Below are 15844 nucleotides of genomic sequence, written 5' to 3' on the forward strand. Positions count from 1 at the left end.
TCACCAGTAGATGGCGTCTGATCCCTGCTTTAGATGCCTGACCGTCTCCGTCACTTTTTGTGCAGCTCAAGTCTTTTTATTTGCCTTCATAACGATACATTTCTGGAAGAGTTAAAAAAAAAAGAATTAACAATATATTTAAATAATAACCAGGGAAGTGTTTTTCTGTTTAAAGAAGATAAATATAGAATTTATTCCTGACTGATTAATGTTTTTGTTCTGCAAGTTTATCTGCTTTAAGACATTATCTCTTTGAATTAAACCCAGCACATTTACGACCTGCTTAAAAATCACATTTTCTTAAAGAATAAAAATAGCCCTCCAAAAATAGAATAAAAAATAAGCATTATAAAAAGAACCAAAAGAACTTAAGCTTAATGTCAAACGCTTTGAAATAATCTTTCATATCACAGCTTGGTTCATTTGTCTTGAACCCATCAAATTAAAGCAGGTATTACAGGAGCAAACAGCTCTAATTGAGATGTATTTGATTGTCGCCTTCAGAGCGGGCCCCATTTCCCCAGATTTAACATATGGGCGAGTGAGGCCATAAATTTTCAACGCTGCAGGACGTTGTCTTTTTTTACGTCCTGTGATCCATCGCTCAGGCGTGCCAGAAAAGTGTCAGGGCCCTCAGCGAGCAAGAGGAAAACGTGCCGTGGCAAAGAAGCCTGCGCTGGCTGGGAGCGGAGAGCCGCAGCCAGTTCTCCTGGTGAGGAATGTCTTCTGGTGGTGCTGCTCTGCAGATCACTCACACTTCAAAAGATGCTCTAAGCTTATACCACTATTTATGTTCGACACAATAGGCTGTTGGAAAGGTTTTATTTCACCACATACTCATTTTCTGACATTTGATTTAGATGGAGATATTTGGGAATCGATTTGTCCAACAAACATATTCTTAAGTAAGAAATGTGCATTTTGTTGTCTTTAAACATTTGCTTTGCTTTTTCTAGACTTTAGCTGAATTAATCTGTGGCTGCAGGTGTTTAGATACACGGGGAATTTAAACAAATATACTGAACAACAAATGTAGTGAAAATAAGAATCATTTGATTTGGTATTTCTGAGAATTAAGTCTAAGTTTTCACTTTTCCCTGAGAAAATCTCCAAGTTCCAGATGAGCGGATTTCAAGACCAAAAACCAAAGACCACACAAGCAGGCAGCTGGTCGCGGCCATGCAATCAGCTTAACAGCAGGACAACAAAAGAGCAGCCACGCCTTAGATAGAGGTGCTTAACCTCCAAGCATGCTAAGTGCCCCGCGCTCCATTACCACTTAATAGGCCTAATCAGTTTTGGCCCAGATTAGATTTTGAATCTATTGCCACCAAAGCACAGTGGCATATTAAATTAGTGAGTTCATTAGACTGAGCTGAGTCATGTTGTTTAGATGGCTGTTCCTCGGAATAATGGCTGTTATCTGCAGTGGTGAAAACACATAATCTGCATGACGGCCCTGCCACTGTCAGGGAGGATTACAGGCTGCTGAAGCCACGTTTTCACCACAATTAGGGGACAGACTGAGTGAGACCGACATTTTAGATAATAATTATATTATGGTGCTTAAATATTTTAATGTGTTTATATAACACAGGTACTATATTTAAATAGAGGATCTTTTTACGTACAAAAAGCAAGCACAGAAGTAGAAAATGACAGCTGAATATTTGATGTAAAAGATTTCAGCCTGTTTGAAATTACACATTCACTAATATTCCCTTAAACAGCAAATGAGAGGTTTTAACAGTGTTAGAATTACAGCCAAATCTCAGCTTCAAATCAGACAAATTATGACCTGAAAATCGCCATATAATTCTGTTTCAAAATAAATTTATGTCATCAACAGGGGAGCGGCACAAAGCAGCTCTGACTGACTGGAGTCCCTGAGCTGACTCGTGTTTCTAGTTCAATTAAATGCTACGCTTTTCCTCATCCACTCATACAAAGAAAGTCAAATCCCATTTGTTTAGCTTTTGAGCAAAAAAGCATTTGTGATTTTATCTTTTATCATTTGTATGATACAGATAATTGATAAATATTTTCAACCAAAGATATTTGAATCAATTTGTTTTTTAATTACTGAACATTTCTCATCCTCCCTTTCTTGGAGGAAATTAGAACCAGAGCTGAGCAATAATTACTGCTCACAGCTCTAACATTAAATTAAATGCTTCATATCGGTTGAAGGAAAATGTCAAATCAAATAATCACAAGGCTGAAATTACATTTTCCTTTACACTTAGCAAACAGAGGTCATTAGACGTAGTTAAACAGATATTCTGCAGAAAACCGGATGTAAGCTGAAGACTTGTGAACATAACGCTGTACACATCACAAGATGGCAGTCAATTGACCAGGCAGAGAGGGAGCATTGACATGGGTGAGCAGTGCATGAATGTTTTCACGACAAATAAAAACACTGCACAGGTGAAATTCACTGCACAGACCAATTTCAGGCCCCCAGCGCCAGCGTGAGAAATCAATATGAGGCAATGAAGCACATTGGGACGGGGATCAATATCTGAAGATACAATCATATCTTACTTCTTGACACTCGCTGAACGGCACACCACGCGAGGGAGGGCGAGCGAGCGCCGGGTGATGAAATGAAAAACAACCCGGAAAATAAGGATTTGAGTCTGGGAATGATTTATTTTATTCAAGAAAATATGGGAGAGGTTAGCAGAGCTGCTCACTCCAGAGGTGTTAGTTTACACTTTTTGTGTTTTAGCGACATTTATGTTTTGTTGCAACAATAAAATGTCCTCAAATAAAGATGTTTTATGACATTTAAACATGTAAAATTATCTGAATATTTAGTTTGATTTTTAGTTGCAAAAATCAAAGATTTTGCTTCCACCAGATGCTTTCTAAATCTTTTCAGTGGTTTTTGCACAACTTGCTTTAATTTAGAAACATATACACACTGCTATGCATCTTGAAAAAAATAACAGTGTTTTAGTCAACTCTAATAATTCTCTTGACTTTATTATTTACAGTAAAAACATTTTTTGTGAATTTCTCTCATGAGATTTCTTGAACTTTTCAATGAAAATAACAGCTTATCTCCACAGCAGGAAACTCCCGGCTGCAGTCTGCAGGGATTCTGTGTGTGTGAGCCGTACACGTCAGGGAAGTTCAGTAGCTCCATTCTGTGCTTTAACAACAGCTACAGCGGCTACGAAGTCTGCTTCAGCAACAAATAAACTGACTTTAAAAAGTTTTAAACTCTTCAAAAATCAGTTGAGTTCGAATGTTTGGAAGTTCAGTCGACAGAAACATGAAGTCTGGGCACTGGCAAAGTTTATATTACTGAATGTAAAAAATTAGCCATGTTGCCTGGAACACTTTCCTCTAAACAGTTTTTAGACATTTTTTGATCCATAAAACCAGACCAACTGATTGGTTAACACTGCGCCTGCATGCTTTACCCACCCAAGCAAGCCAGACGTATTTAATGTGGTTGGTGGTCAAATTTCAACAGAACCTGACAGCCTTGAAATAACAAAAGTGAGTTTAACAGATTACAGCCCGACTTCTGAAATAGAAAATATGAACAAAGGATGAGACATTTCTGCATTATTTCTGACCGTTTTCTCAACTCACATGGCATCTAAGCTAGTTCTGTTTAAAAACACACCTAGCTGTCATGAAAGCTAATACGCTAAATTCAGTAAAAAGTTCATACAGATTTTCCAGTAGAATAGCACCACAAAATTCAGGTAAATAATTCCAAACTATTTGCAGAAAATTTGCCTATTTGTGATTGTTTTTGTAGAGCATGTCTAAAATATTACATATATAAAGAAATTGCAGGTTAGTACAAAATACTCTAGGTGCAATTCTACTTGACAAGCCATTGGAGAGCGATCCAGGAGCGCCATTTTAGAGCAGAAATAATGAAGATTGTAGATATTAGCTTCTGCTGTAGTAATAAGATGATATTCACTGTATGTATTAGTGCATATTAAAGAATATTTACTTCTTGAACTACTAAAATAGGCAGTTATTATCATTTTTAGATGGGAGCTCAATCTGTTTGTGGATGGTTAGAAATAGCTCCATGAACACCGGGGTCCACTGCAGTCCAACTCTGAATGAACTTGAAGACAAATAAAACTAAGTGTTGGCCGAATAAAGTTGTGAAGATTTTTCTTTTCTTTAAACGTAGACAGAAAAGTTTGGCTAAAAACCTAAATAAGAATATAAATGAATTCAAATTATTAAGGTAAAGCCGGTCTGAACTTTATTGAATTACTTCAGACCCGCTCCACATAGACATATTTTTTGTGTTCCCGTAAAGGTTTTTGTGGTTTAGGCTGTGAGTCTTTGCTGTTCCAGCGTTTTGGGAGAGCAGAAATTATCATTTTTGAGTCTGGGTCCCAGAGAGGATGCATTTCTGAATGGTGGGTCCATGTTTCCATGTACAAGCGAGACCCATATTTTTGAAACAATGACGTCGTTCCGTCTCTCTCTCTCTTTATGCTGCATGAGCCTCGTGTCCATTAGGAACATTTTTAACCAGGAATACTTGAGGAATCCACATAAAACACAACTGATACATGTTGTAAAGAGTTGTTAGAGTCTCTACTAGAACATTTTGAATAAACTGCTTGATGGAAATAAATGTAACTTGTTTCTATTTCGGAGTTGTGATTGAAATAATCTCTATCATCATATTTGGTATTCAGAGCAACCTGAATATTCAGCTTATTCTAGTTTTATTTTCCTTATTTTTACATGCAGGAGTTCACATGTTCCACTTATCGGCTGTTGGTCTCAGTTTTTAAGTATTTGTGACATGCACTAATCTCCAAACTCAGCCATCAGAAAATAAGCTAAAAAATTAAAATAAATTAAAATAAATAGACGTTTTACAACTTTTTTGCAGTCAAACTTTTATGTTTGGAGGAAAAGTAGTTTATATTGACTGAATAGATTAGAGAAATAGTTGTTTTTGGCAGCGCTGTGCACCTGTTGGAGGTGTGTAAGAGCTCTAAATGCGGCTCTGTGGATGTTTTTGCAGAAGCTCCAGAAACCCGGTGTTTTAGGCCTGCTGCTCCCGCAGACATCCGCCCTCTGGTCTGTGGACACGCAGATGGAAGAGGGAGACCAGAGTAAAGGGCGACAATCGCTTATTAAGGAGAAGGTAACGTGATATTGGATAGTAAAACAAAGCAGTACATAAACCCCACCCTTGATCACAGATGCTTTTCACTCACACCTGCCCGGCTGATGACTGCTCGTACTCTATAATGAGCATACATCGAGCTGGTTTCAATGGCATTTAGAGGGTTAACAGTGCTTATATGTGAAGCCTTGAAAACAATAAGCCTCCCATGTGATTTAACAGTATATCCTAGGATTTAAAACTTGGGCTCTTTAAAGTTGTATGCGAAAGCCCTTAAACCTCACCACACCCTAGAGAGGGAAGCTGCTTTCTTTATAGTCTCACATTGACTTCCATGCAGACTCCCAATCATGAGTTGCCCAGTGTGTGTAGCTATCCATCTCACTATCAATCCTCCAACCTTTTCCTGTCTCATCTCACCCAACAAAAAGAAAAAAAAACAAAAACTAAGAAATAAAAAGATTGCTTTAGTGCTTTAAATGGGCCAACAGCGCCTGGCTTGTTTCAGCAGCCCGGCAAACCAAATTACTGCTGCAAGAAAAGCAGCAGAAGGCAATTAAATCCCAGTTAGGTTGATCATTCCAGTCCAGATTAACAAGGTCAAGAAGTGGAAGTCTTCCTCTTTTCATGTCCACTGTGTTAATTTATCCCATTTTAATTACAATGATGAAAAGTATGCAAGTTACACTCTTATAATTAGTCGGTGGATTTTTGCTGGTGGAAGATGAGCGAGCCTCATGTGTGTGTGTACGGGGAAGCCGGGGAGTGTTCCCAAATGATGGCATCACTGGCTAATCCTAAAACTGGGATGGTACAATCTGCTATTAAAATGATTTACTCCACTTTTACATTAAAGACAGTCAGCCTGGGTTGGAGGCTTTGAATTAAAAACACCGACTTGTTTTTCTAGTGAATGAAGAAGAGTGCATAAAAATCTTTGTACCTCACTTTTATTTGTGGAAATTGCTTTCAGTGAAGACTGGTTTTAGAAGATCTTGACTCCTGTTTTTTTATTGTTTGTCTGAACATTTAGTTGGTTGGCTACACAAAGCCCAGGGAGAACCTGAGCGGTGCAGCAGACCAGCTGTGGAGAGGAGGAGGTGGAAAACGTACGTTGACATTCTTTCATTGCTGTTTGTCACAAAACCGTTGTCACCCACACGATGAACTCGGAGTTTGAGGCTAATCACGGCTAACCCCTCAGGACCCCGCCAGCCTTCGCCACGAGCCTCAAACCAACCTTGTCTCATTCTGCCCCCACTTTCCTCACCCAGCCTCTGCAGCCCCATCCGAGCCCACCCTCACCTTCTCAATCCACTCTTGGATCATTTCAATTTGCATCCCAACTGGCCCCAGGATTCCCCAGCCCTGTTAAAAGGCAGGCTATTTGTTGTGCTCTGCGGTTAATGCCGCGCAGAGCTTTAAATACCCATATCAAATCTTTGAGGCTCAACAGATTCAGTTTTGCAAACCTGTATCGAACAGAGGTTCAATCCGTCAGCTTAGAAGTGTACACTCCTTAAGTTGTGTGATAAGGTAAAACCAATCACTGGATTAGGCTCTCTCTGTCAGTGATGGTGTATTTTCAGTATGCCGCGTTGCTTTGCTGAAACAGGATAAGCTGGTGGAGTAACATTACGATGCTTGAGATTTCTTTTTCTTCAGTAAGAATATAGTATTAATGGATTCTGAAGCCAGTGTGTGATGCTGCTCTTGCAGTTGTGGATAATGCATTAGCATTGGCTGTGAAAAACAGTGGGTGCTGGATACCACGAGCAATCATCTCTGAAAACCACAAATTTGATTGTTTTTATCATGCAAATCCAGCCTACCACCCGATAAGATTGATTGAGGTCTTAGAGTGGGATTGCAGTGTTTATTCTCACAGAGCTTCTCACAAACAAACCTCAGCCTTTAGACTCACAAGTATAATTTTGCGCAGCATATGCTGAATTCATAACTCAAGACAGGGAAAATCTCTGGAGCCTGCTGCTCTTTGCGGTTACTCTGCCTTGTTCCATCTGGTTTTGGGGGAGATGTGGGAGGTTTCGGTACATGGTGAGCCTGAGTGAAAATTCATGGCAGGTACATAAATAATCACCCTCTTAAAATATAGGCTACAACTTCAGCTCCTGGTTGGACTGTTGCAATGCCGTCTTGGATGACATTTGAGAGGAGCACACAGCCATCCACATGCTGCAGAGTACAAACCGAACGTCCTCTCCCCCCCTCACATAAAGCTGGGTTTCCACTTCGTCCTGCCAACAAGCGTTCCCTGGAAGCTCCCTGTCTGACATTTTACGCTTGGTCAAACTCACACTTCAAGCCTTGAGGCATCGTTTGTGGACAGCCATGATCCAACTGTCATTTTCTTTTTTTCCCCCTTGGTTTTTGTGTGAATGCAGAGCGATCGCTGTGGTGATTGGTGATGAAAAGTCTCTGGGCGCTTTTGACGACTCAAGTGAAAAAAGTTGAGAGACTGCTTATTTAACTTTTCCAGGTTTGCAGAGTGCCAGATCATAGATCAAACACAATTTGCGTTCTGTTGGCCTAACACTGAGGAATGTGATGAAGAATTAGCATCATCACGCATAAAAATAAAGATTTTTTTTTGTTGGAAAAAGTGAGTTATTTATATATCAACAATATATTAAAAAACTGTTCTGCCAAATTAGTCTTTTATTTTGACAGTCAGATATTTCTGACTGGAAATGAATCAGAATTTTTATTTATTTTTACTTCACTACTTCTTCCAATTTTTTTCTCTTTCAAATGTGGCTTTTTTAAAAAAATATTTGCTATGAACTTAAAATAAAAATAAAAAATATTGATTTCAAAATCAAACAGGTGGGAACCAAATTTACCCGGGCCATTTTGTTCTTTAATATTTCCATTTTGTACTTATAAACAAAACCTTTCATACCCAGTAAGGTATTTTCATTCAGTTATGTAGTAAATACTTTGATTTTATTTATAAGTGAAACTAATAATCTATTTTATTAATCAATTTTTAATACTTTGCACTACTGTGCAAAGTATTGTAAAGCATTTATTGTAAACCATTTGGTGCCAGATGACTCTTATAAAACACAACAGTCTGTAAGTCCTGATCAAACCAGAACAGCTGCTGGATGCAGTACATATTATAGTTATTATAATGTTTTCTTACAAAAGACTATGAGCTGTAAAGTACCACAACATATCCTTTTCAGGATTCTTTAGAATCAGTTTAGATTTGATCAATAAAAGTATTTTAGGTTTGGAACCAAAGATGATTAAAAGCAGTCCAGGCTTGTAGGATCTTAGCTCAGTGATGAATCAGCTGCTAATTTTAGCATCTGTTGTTTTTTAGTGACGAACCAAAAAATGATTGGAGTCTTCAAGAAGTTCAACATTTCATCAAAATAAGAGTTTTAACCACAGATACAACATGTGTAAATCTACTTATCTGGACCCACAATAACAGCTCAGACACTAAACTAGCAGACTTCACTTTGATGAGAATTATGTTGGGCTTCTAATGTCACTAGATCTCAAACCACAACATTTTGTTAAAATGCTATAAGAAACATTTTAATAATTTACCTGCAAAAAGGTTGAATTGTGTGCCATTGTGGAAGAAGATTCAGAAACATTTACTTTATAAAGAACAACTTTTGATGATTAATTCATTTATATTGAATTTTTCTTAATTAAAATGTTTTAAATTCTCTGTATTTGATATTCAAATCCATTTCTTTGTTGTACAGATAGGAGAGGATGACACTGATCTTGGTTAACAAGTAGAAAAAAATGCAATTAGGAAAATTGTACTTTTTTCCTGTTTTTATCTGATTGTAGCAATAAATGATTAGACGAAGCAGGAACAAGTCACAGCTTGAAGTTGCTCTTCGCCTCCTCTTCTAAAGCTAATGGCAGCTGGAGGTCTAAGTCCTCCCTCTCCAAACAGTCCAACCAACATGTTGCCTCAGGTTAAGGGGCACAAATATTGAAAGGCTGTGTGTCCATTCCTGGCCATTATCTGGTAGCTATGCTAATCCAGGGATTACGTCAACTACATTTACCCCACTTAACATTTCCCAGAATGTGGAGCAGTAACAGCAAACCAGCCACCAGACCTCTGTCTTACAGGCATGCATGAATCTTTAATGTGCTCCGAGTCTGAACACATATGACCATCACATGGGTTAGCCTAATAGTTCTAGTAATCGGTGATGTATTCTCATTGCTTGTGAATCAAGACTTTTCAAAATAAAAGAGCAGATATCAAAGCTTTTACAACTTATTTTATAGTTATAATAACTTCCATTCCTAAAGTCAAAAAAAGTGTTTAAAAAAGTGTGAAAGGAAACAAAAACAGCTGAGAAAAACAAGAATTGATGAAGTGATGAACTTACTATTACTATAAAATATTAAACCATATGTTTATACATAACCCAATGTTCACTTTAGACAAAAATAGGGATAACAAAGCCTCCAGATTAAAGTCACAACTGATAAAGTGACATCTTATATACTGATTTATCTGGTGAGAAGGAGAAGTCAGGAGAAACGTTGTCTGAGAAAATTAGTTTGGAGATCTAACAAACTGGCACACCATAAAATGAATTTAAAAGCTTTTTGATGAGAGTCCAGTCTGCACATAACTCACTATGGAGATTAAAATGTTTGTGACAGAAACTGGTTTGAAAATAAAAGTCTGGCCAGGCTGAAGTTTGGCTCTGTTTTTATCACCATTACCAAACGGTTTCCTGCATCAGGACACTTCCAACCCCTAAAAAAACATTATCATCATAGTCACAGCACTCAAAAACTTTATTTCTAACCAAACTCTTCATTTCTATCCACGCCTAAATGCTTTCCCACAACATGGGCAAAAAAATTAATTTAAAGCTATACACAGTTGGATGTAATGTTAAAATACGCAGATGGCAGCGGCTATCAGGAGATTCACTTGGCTCAGGCACTGGGAAAGAAACAATCACAGCTGCAGCTAATTATCTTTGGTTAAAACATGCAGGTTACAACTAATGGCTCCCTTAGCAGAGACTTGAAGGTTTATGTTACCATGTGATCCCCAAACATCAGGCATTCATTAGTGACAGCAGACACATGCAATGTAAATATGAGGTAAAAGAGTGTTTTAGTTTTGGATAAACTTTGGGTTTAGAAACAACACATCAGTGGCCTGACTGTTGACTCCCTGCTTCAGCTAACTAGCTTTGACATTATCTGTGTTGTGTTAGGATTTGGACTACTGTTGTTTTCTGAATCCGAGATTTTAATATTTCACCATCCTTGGGTAAAACCGCATCCTGGCTCCTGTTGTTGTTGGTTGAAACAAATCTGTATTTTCTCTGCATAAGGGATCTTTGTCAGAAAAGTGAGCACTACTTTTTCTCAGTATGTAGCCACACATTAATTTGACTGAATTCTGTTTAAAAGGCCTGTCTTCTGTGAAGATTTCCATGTTTGTGTCTGTCTCTGTGTTTACTGTGAGACTTCAAGTCAGTGACGTTACAGACGTTCCAGTCACACTGACCACTAAAGTGTTTTTCACTACGGACAAGAAGCTGGAATGGAGCCCACAACCTTCCGATAGCAATGTGACTAGTATACCCGCCGAGACAATGTTTTTGTGCCAGCATTTGTTTTAAAATGAGGTCAACTGAAATCTACTTATGTTTTGAACATTCTTCAGCTCTTCTGGGTTTATAAAGATATATCTACATATTACAACTTTGTAACCTTTTCATCTTTTATCATTTTTTACATGAGTCATATTTTGACCAATTCTTTTTTTTCTAGCTAATAATTGTTTTACTTTGGAACTGTAATTCATTTAAAATAAATTTCAGACTAATTTAAAACCGGAGCAATGTGCGAAATTGCAAAGCAAAGGTTTACATGTAAGACTAGAAAAGTGATCAGAATTTGCTTGTTCCAGCTAAAGGCCATGTGGAAAACAAAAAACAACAATAGCAATGCAAACAATGGGAAATGGTTGTTCTGAATAGACTGCCACACCCTTGAGCCTCTCAAGCATCTGGTGATGTCCGTCAGAAAAACAGGTTAAAACTAGACCTAAGTGTAGCTGCAGGGTAAGGATGGGAGCTGCAGAGTACACAAAGGTCTGAGAGGTTTTATTATCAGAACAGAAAGAGAAACTTCCTACTGCCAAAACATTTCCAGGGCAATTATTGCACATTATGACAATTTTTGCATAATTAAACAATAAAATGCAGATTGAACAAGATGTCCTTAACACTGATCCACTGACGTCACTCTGAAGTCCGGCTAAGATGTGATGTTGACCAAAGACTAGAAGTCTGTATAGACAGTGCTTATGTTAGTGTGGCAAAAGGGATGGGTGAGTAAAATCTAAACATTTACCTTTAGGTTTGACCAGAATAATCCTGAAACAGCAGGATTATTCTGAACAGTGAAATATTACTCTGTGGATCAAAAAACTTATGTCCCAGTTACAAATGTGCCAAAAATAAATGCATTAAGCTTTTGAAGGGGATACAAATGGATTTGTTTGCATTAATCCTGCACCATGGTAACAACATTTTTGGTATTCCAATGGCTCTTGTATATAAAACTCTTCCTATTATTGGATAATGTGCGGTTTACATCTGTCCTTTTCTTTAATACTCTATCACAAGCCACAGACTCATAAGTGATTCCTGGAAATTTGATATTTTTCAGTAACTCCTCTCCTCTGTAGTCAGATAATTATCAGCCAGCATGAATGTATGAGTAATAATGCATATAGCCTCCAGCACTGCTGAGGAATTATTATGGACATAATTAGTGTTTTAAAGGCAGTAAAACCTGCTAAGCTTTGCTGAAGTCAGAACTGGAATCAGGTTGACCTACCCATGATGAGGTAATCAGTGTTTTTATCTCAAACAGAACAGATATTACTTTATACTGCATTGATGGCTGAATGTTTTTGCCTTTTTTTAATATCAGTTTTTAAGAGTATAAAGTATTTTCATCCAAACAAAAACAAAATAAAAGGAGAAAAAAAAACACTGGCAAATATGTAACAGTATAAATATGCACTGTAGCAGCTTCACTAATAATTCTGTATTTTTATTTAAATTGTGAATAAGTCTCTTAATTACTCTTCACATAACAGATGTTCACCTTTTCCAACGTTGACACACACTGAGCTTAAAGTTGATTTTAATGTATTTTAATTCAAACAATTTGTAAGCACAGTTTGGCCGTTTCTCAGTGTTTTATTGGAGTTTCATACAAATTTTGTAAAACTGAATTGAATTAATTTTTTATTAGTTATATCACATAAATCTGAACCTTTAATTCGTTTGGCAACTTTCTTTTGGCTAATATAAACCACTTTACTGTTACTTTTACATTTAATTCCATTTGTTTTTCCACTATTAAGTACTAAATACTGTCTGCTTTTTGTTTCAAAATGTTTGATTTTATTAAATAATAAAAATATATGAACATTTAATTTTTTTACACTGTAAATTTTATAGTTGATTTTCAATCTCAAAACATCTGGTTAAATTTCCTATTTCAGTTTAAACATAATTCATCATTGGGCTTTCCTCAGGTTTATATTTGGCTTGAATATTAATTTTGATCCTGATTATAATATATATATATCAAGAATTTAGAGCTGGAAAAAATAACTTTTTCTGAACATAAATTGATAGTTTTTTTAAAGCACATCTTTTATCTGACTTACAGGTATGGGATTTAAAAAATACAGCTTTTCCAGAACAACAAGAACAAGAAGACTTCCTGTCTGCAGAGAACTTAGCCAATGGAAAGCAGAGACAGAACATGTGAGAAAAAAGCCTAATGATTAAAAAACAAACTGTTTCTAAAAAAAAAAAAAAGTAAGAACAGACAAAAAGATTTTCCTTAAGACAGGATCGACGCCATGTTCTTTCTTTCTGCAGAGTGTTTGCATTATTTGTTCTGAGGGAACAAAGTGTATTAAACTTACCCCAAAATTACAAATTAGAATAGAAAAATAGTTATCAAAGAAACCAGTTTGACAGATCCACAACTTTTCTGACACCGACTGTTCGTTGGTTTTAGGTATAATGCTGCTCTATCTTATTCAGTGATAAAAAAGGAAATATATCTATTACTAAATGAAGCCAAGAAGGTTTTGGCTGTATAAATGTGGCAAATATTATACATTGTGGACCTTTGTTTGATAAACCAGAGGACCTCGCTGAAGTTTAATTGAGGACCCCCGACCCAGACAAACTGGCGCTCCAATGAATTTGGCATGAACTTCGAAACAAATATACATCTGTGCTAATGTGGATGGATGAAATACTGCAGTTACCACTGGAACAGGTGAGCCTGCTGTCAGCATGCTGGGGTCATTGAGCTTCATTCTTATGCTAATTGTTGACACAGTTAAATCAAAATAGCTCCCTTTGACTGTCATGGCCGTGTTTGTTGCCTGAAAGCATGACTGGGATATATTTTTAGTTCTCTGTATGCGTGTATGTGTTTGTGCATTGTGTAGCATGCAGTGCACACATGTGTGCACGCACAGAGAGCTGCCAGCGACTATGAACATACATGGTCCCTTGGCGGAAGACAATAATATTGGCATTAAACACCTCTAGATTCAGCTGGGTTTTTAATATATCTTAAATTATGTCGGAAAAAACATTGGAACATCACACAAAAGCCACAGTCGGTGTATAATGCTATCTCATAACGCTACAGATCTCTCCAACAATATTGACATAGGGAGCAGACAAACAAATGTCAGCCCCTATAACATATGAAATACTTAACGTTACCAATTTCCACCTGTCAATCAACCAGGGAATAATGACAGACGCCCGCGAATCAATACAGCACAATTGAATTTTTTCCGCACCCAAACATGCCTCATTCTGCCCCTTAAAAGACTGTCAAATGTCACGTTACCCTGAGCAGCAAGTAGAGGAGATTTATTTTATTTCCACTCCTGCAGCTTGTGAGAATCAACTTTCCTTTCTCCATAGAGGGGAAAGACAAGATGGACAAATCTAGATGCGTCTGTTCTGAAATAATTTAAAGTTATAAATGTTTGTAGCATTTTTTCTCAAAATAAAATTTTTTTATTCCCTCTTGGCACCCAGTGTTCCCATGACCTTTTCCCTGAATGATACACTGCGTCCGTCTTTACCATCAACCGCCGCAGTAGCGGAAAATAACAGGGTGAAAACCAGTGAGTGTTGCAAGTCTTTGTCTTGCACCTCATTTACAATACAGTGCCCTCTGCCTCACATAATCAATTAAAAGACGCCAGGGCTGAAGAGGCACCCAGCAGTCACAGAAGTTTACATCAAAAGGCAGAGATGCTTTTGAAGACTTGCCTCATCCTTGAGAGTCTTCCCTGAGAATGCAAGGACAGATTTAGTCACTGATAGATGTGGTTCTGGCCTTCTTCAAGGTCTCGTCTTCAGTGTATCAGATTGCAAAGCAACGTTGTGGTACAGTATTTCACTGCTGAGTTTTCAGGAAATGAAATTCATAGAATGAGCCTGCACTGAAGAGAGATATTATATTTATTATTAGCTCTAATCGCGATTTATTAAACAGGATCATTTAATGAGTAAATATGGCATTGTCAAAGTATTTTGTAGTGAAAAACAGAGGATGACTTACCTGCATAGGTGATCCTGATGTCCTCCAGCAGAGGAGGACTCTGAAAGAAAAGGGCTCTTCCCAAATTAGGCCTGTTTTTTATAGTGTGACAGCTGTGCCCTTCATATTGATTACGAGGCGCTGTGATGGGCCAGAATTTTTTTTTTTTATGAAGTCAGGAATTTTCAGTCTTTCTGGTTGGCGCCGGATACGGCGTTCCCCGCGGTCCACTTGGTGCTGAGAAGATATTGTTCTGTTCACACGGACGTGCCAGCAAACGCCATTATTTGATATGCGCTCGGCAGTAAAATCCTGCTTTCTCACTGCAACCAGATATATTGTTAACGGCCAGCTCTTTAAATGTCATCTCAATGTGGGCCTGGAGTTGTAATAGGAGTTTGTGAAAGTTTTTTTCTTTACGCTGAGAAATTGATAACTCAATAAAATGAAAGTGACTGGAGACTGCTGTAAATCATACATCTGGACAGCTGCAGAGGAGAGGTGAAAAATTATGATTTGAAAGCAGCCACACTGGGAAAAACTGTGATATTCATAAACGATTCATGAAGGAACATATTATTTTAGGGTTACTTTGTTAGTTTTCAACCTTTATGTATCATGGATATTTAGAATAGAATAGAATAGAACTAACCTTTGTGTTATCTCCATTTTACAAAGATAAACATATAAAAAATGTATAGGCAAATTTACATGATAAGAAAATAAATATGGTAGAAGTATTAAAAATAGCATAAAACCAACAAACTATTTACAAGATGAGATTTACTGTATGACTGTAAAGAAGAAATGGAGACGTTTGTGATGTTTTATTTCAGTTGCATTCATTGACAATAGCTGTATATTAGTGGTGGAACAAAATATATCTAATACATTGGAAGCACAGTAATTAACTAATCTCAGTCAATTAAAAAAATTGCGATATTCGAAACAATAAGCAATGTTTTAAAAATTGTAATAAATTTTGTCAAGTGATTGAATCAATTAAAAGATATGTGAATCTATTTGGGCTCTGAGCCGTTCATTGCCAGTGTTGCCTGTGGTGCATGG

General features: G+C 37.2%; 1 long non-coding RNA gene across 1 annotated transcript in view; it reads left to right on the plus strand.

Moving 5' to 3' along the window:
* Positions 1 to 13006, plus strand: part of LOC114138722 (uncharacterized) — a 63166-nt gene extending 50160 nt beyond the window's left edge. The window contains exons 4-5 of the long non-coding RNA XR_003594278.1: positions 5030 to 5152; positions 12863 to 13006. This is a non-coding gene — a long non-coding RNA (uncharacterized LOC114138722). The remainder of the gene's footprint in view (positions 1 to 5029; positions 5153 to 12862) is intronic.
* The last annotated feature ends 2838 nt before the right edge of the window (positions 13007 to 15844 follow it).

This window comes from Xiphophorus couchianus, chromosome 23, assembly GCF_001444195.1.
Source record: "Xiphophorus couchianus chromosome 23, X_couchianus-1.0, whole genome shotgun sequence".
NCBI lineage: Eukaryota > Metazoa > Chordata > Actinopteri > Cyprinodontiformes > Poeciliidae > Xiphophorus > Xiphophorus couchianus.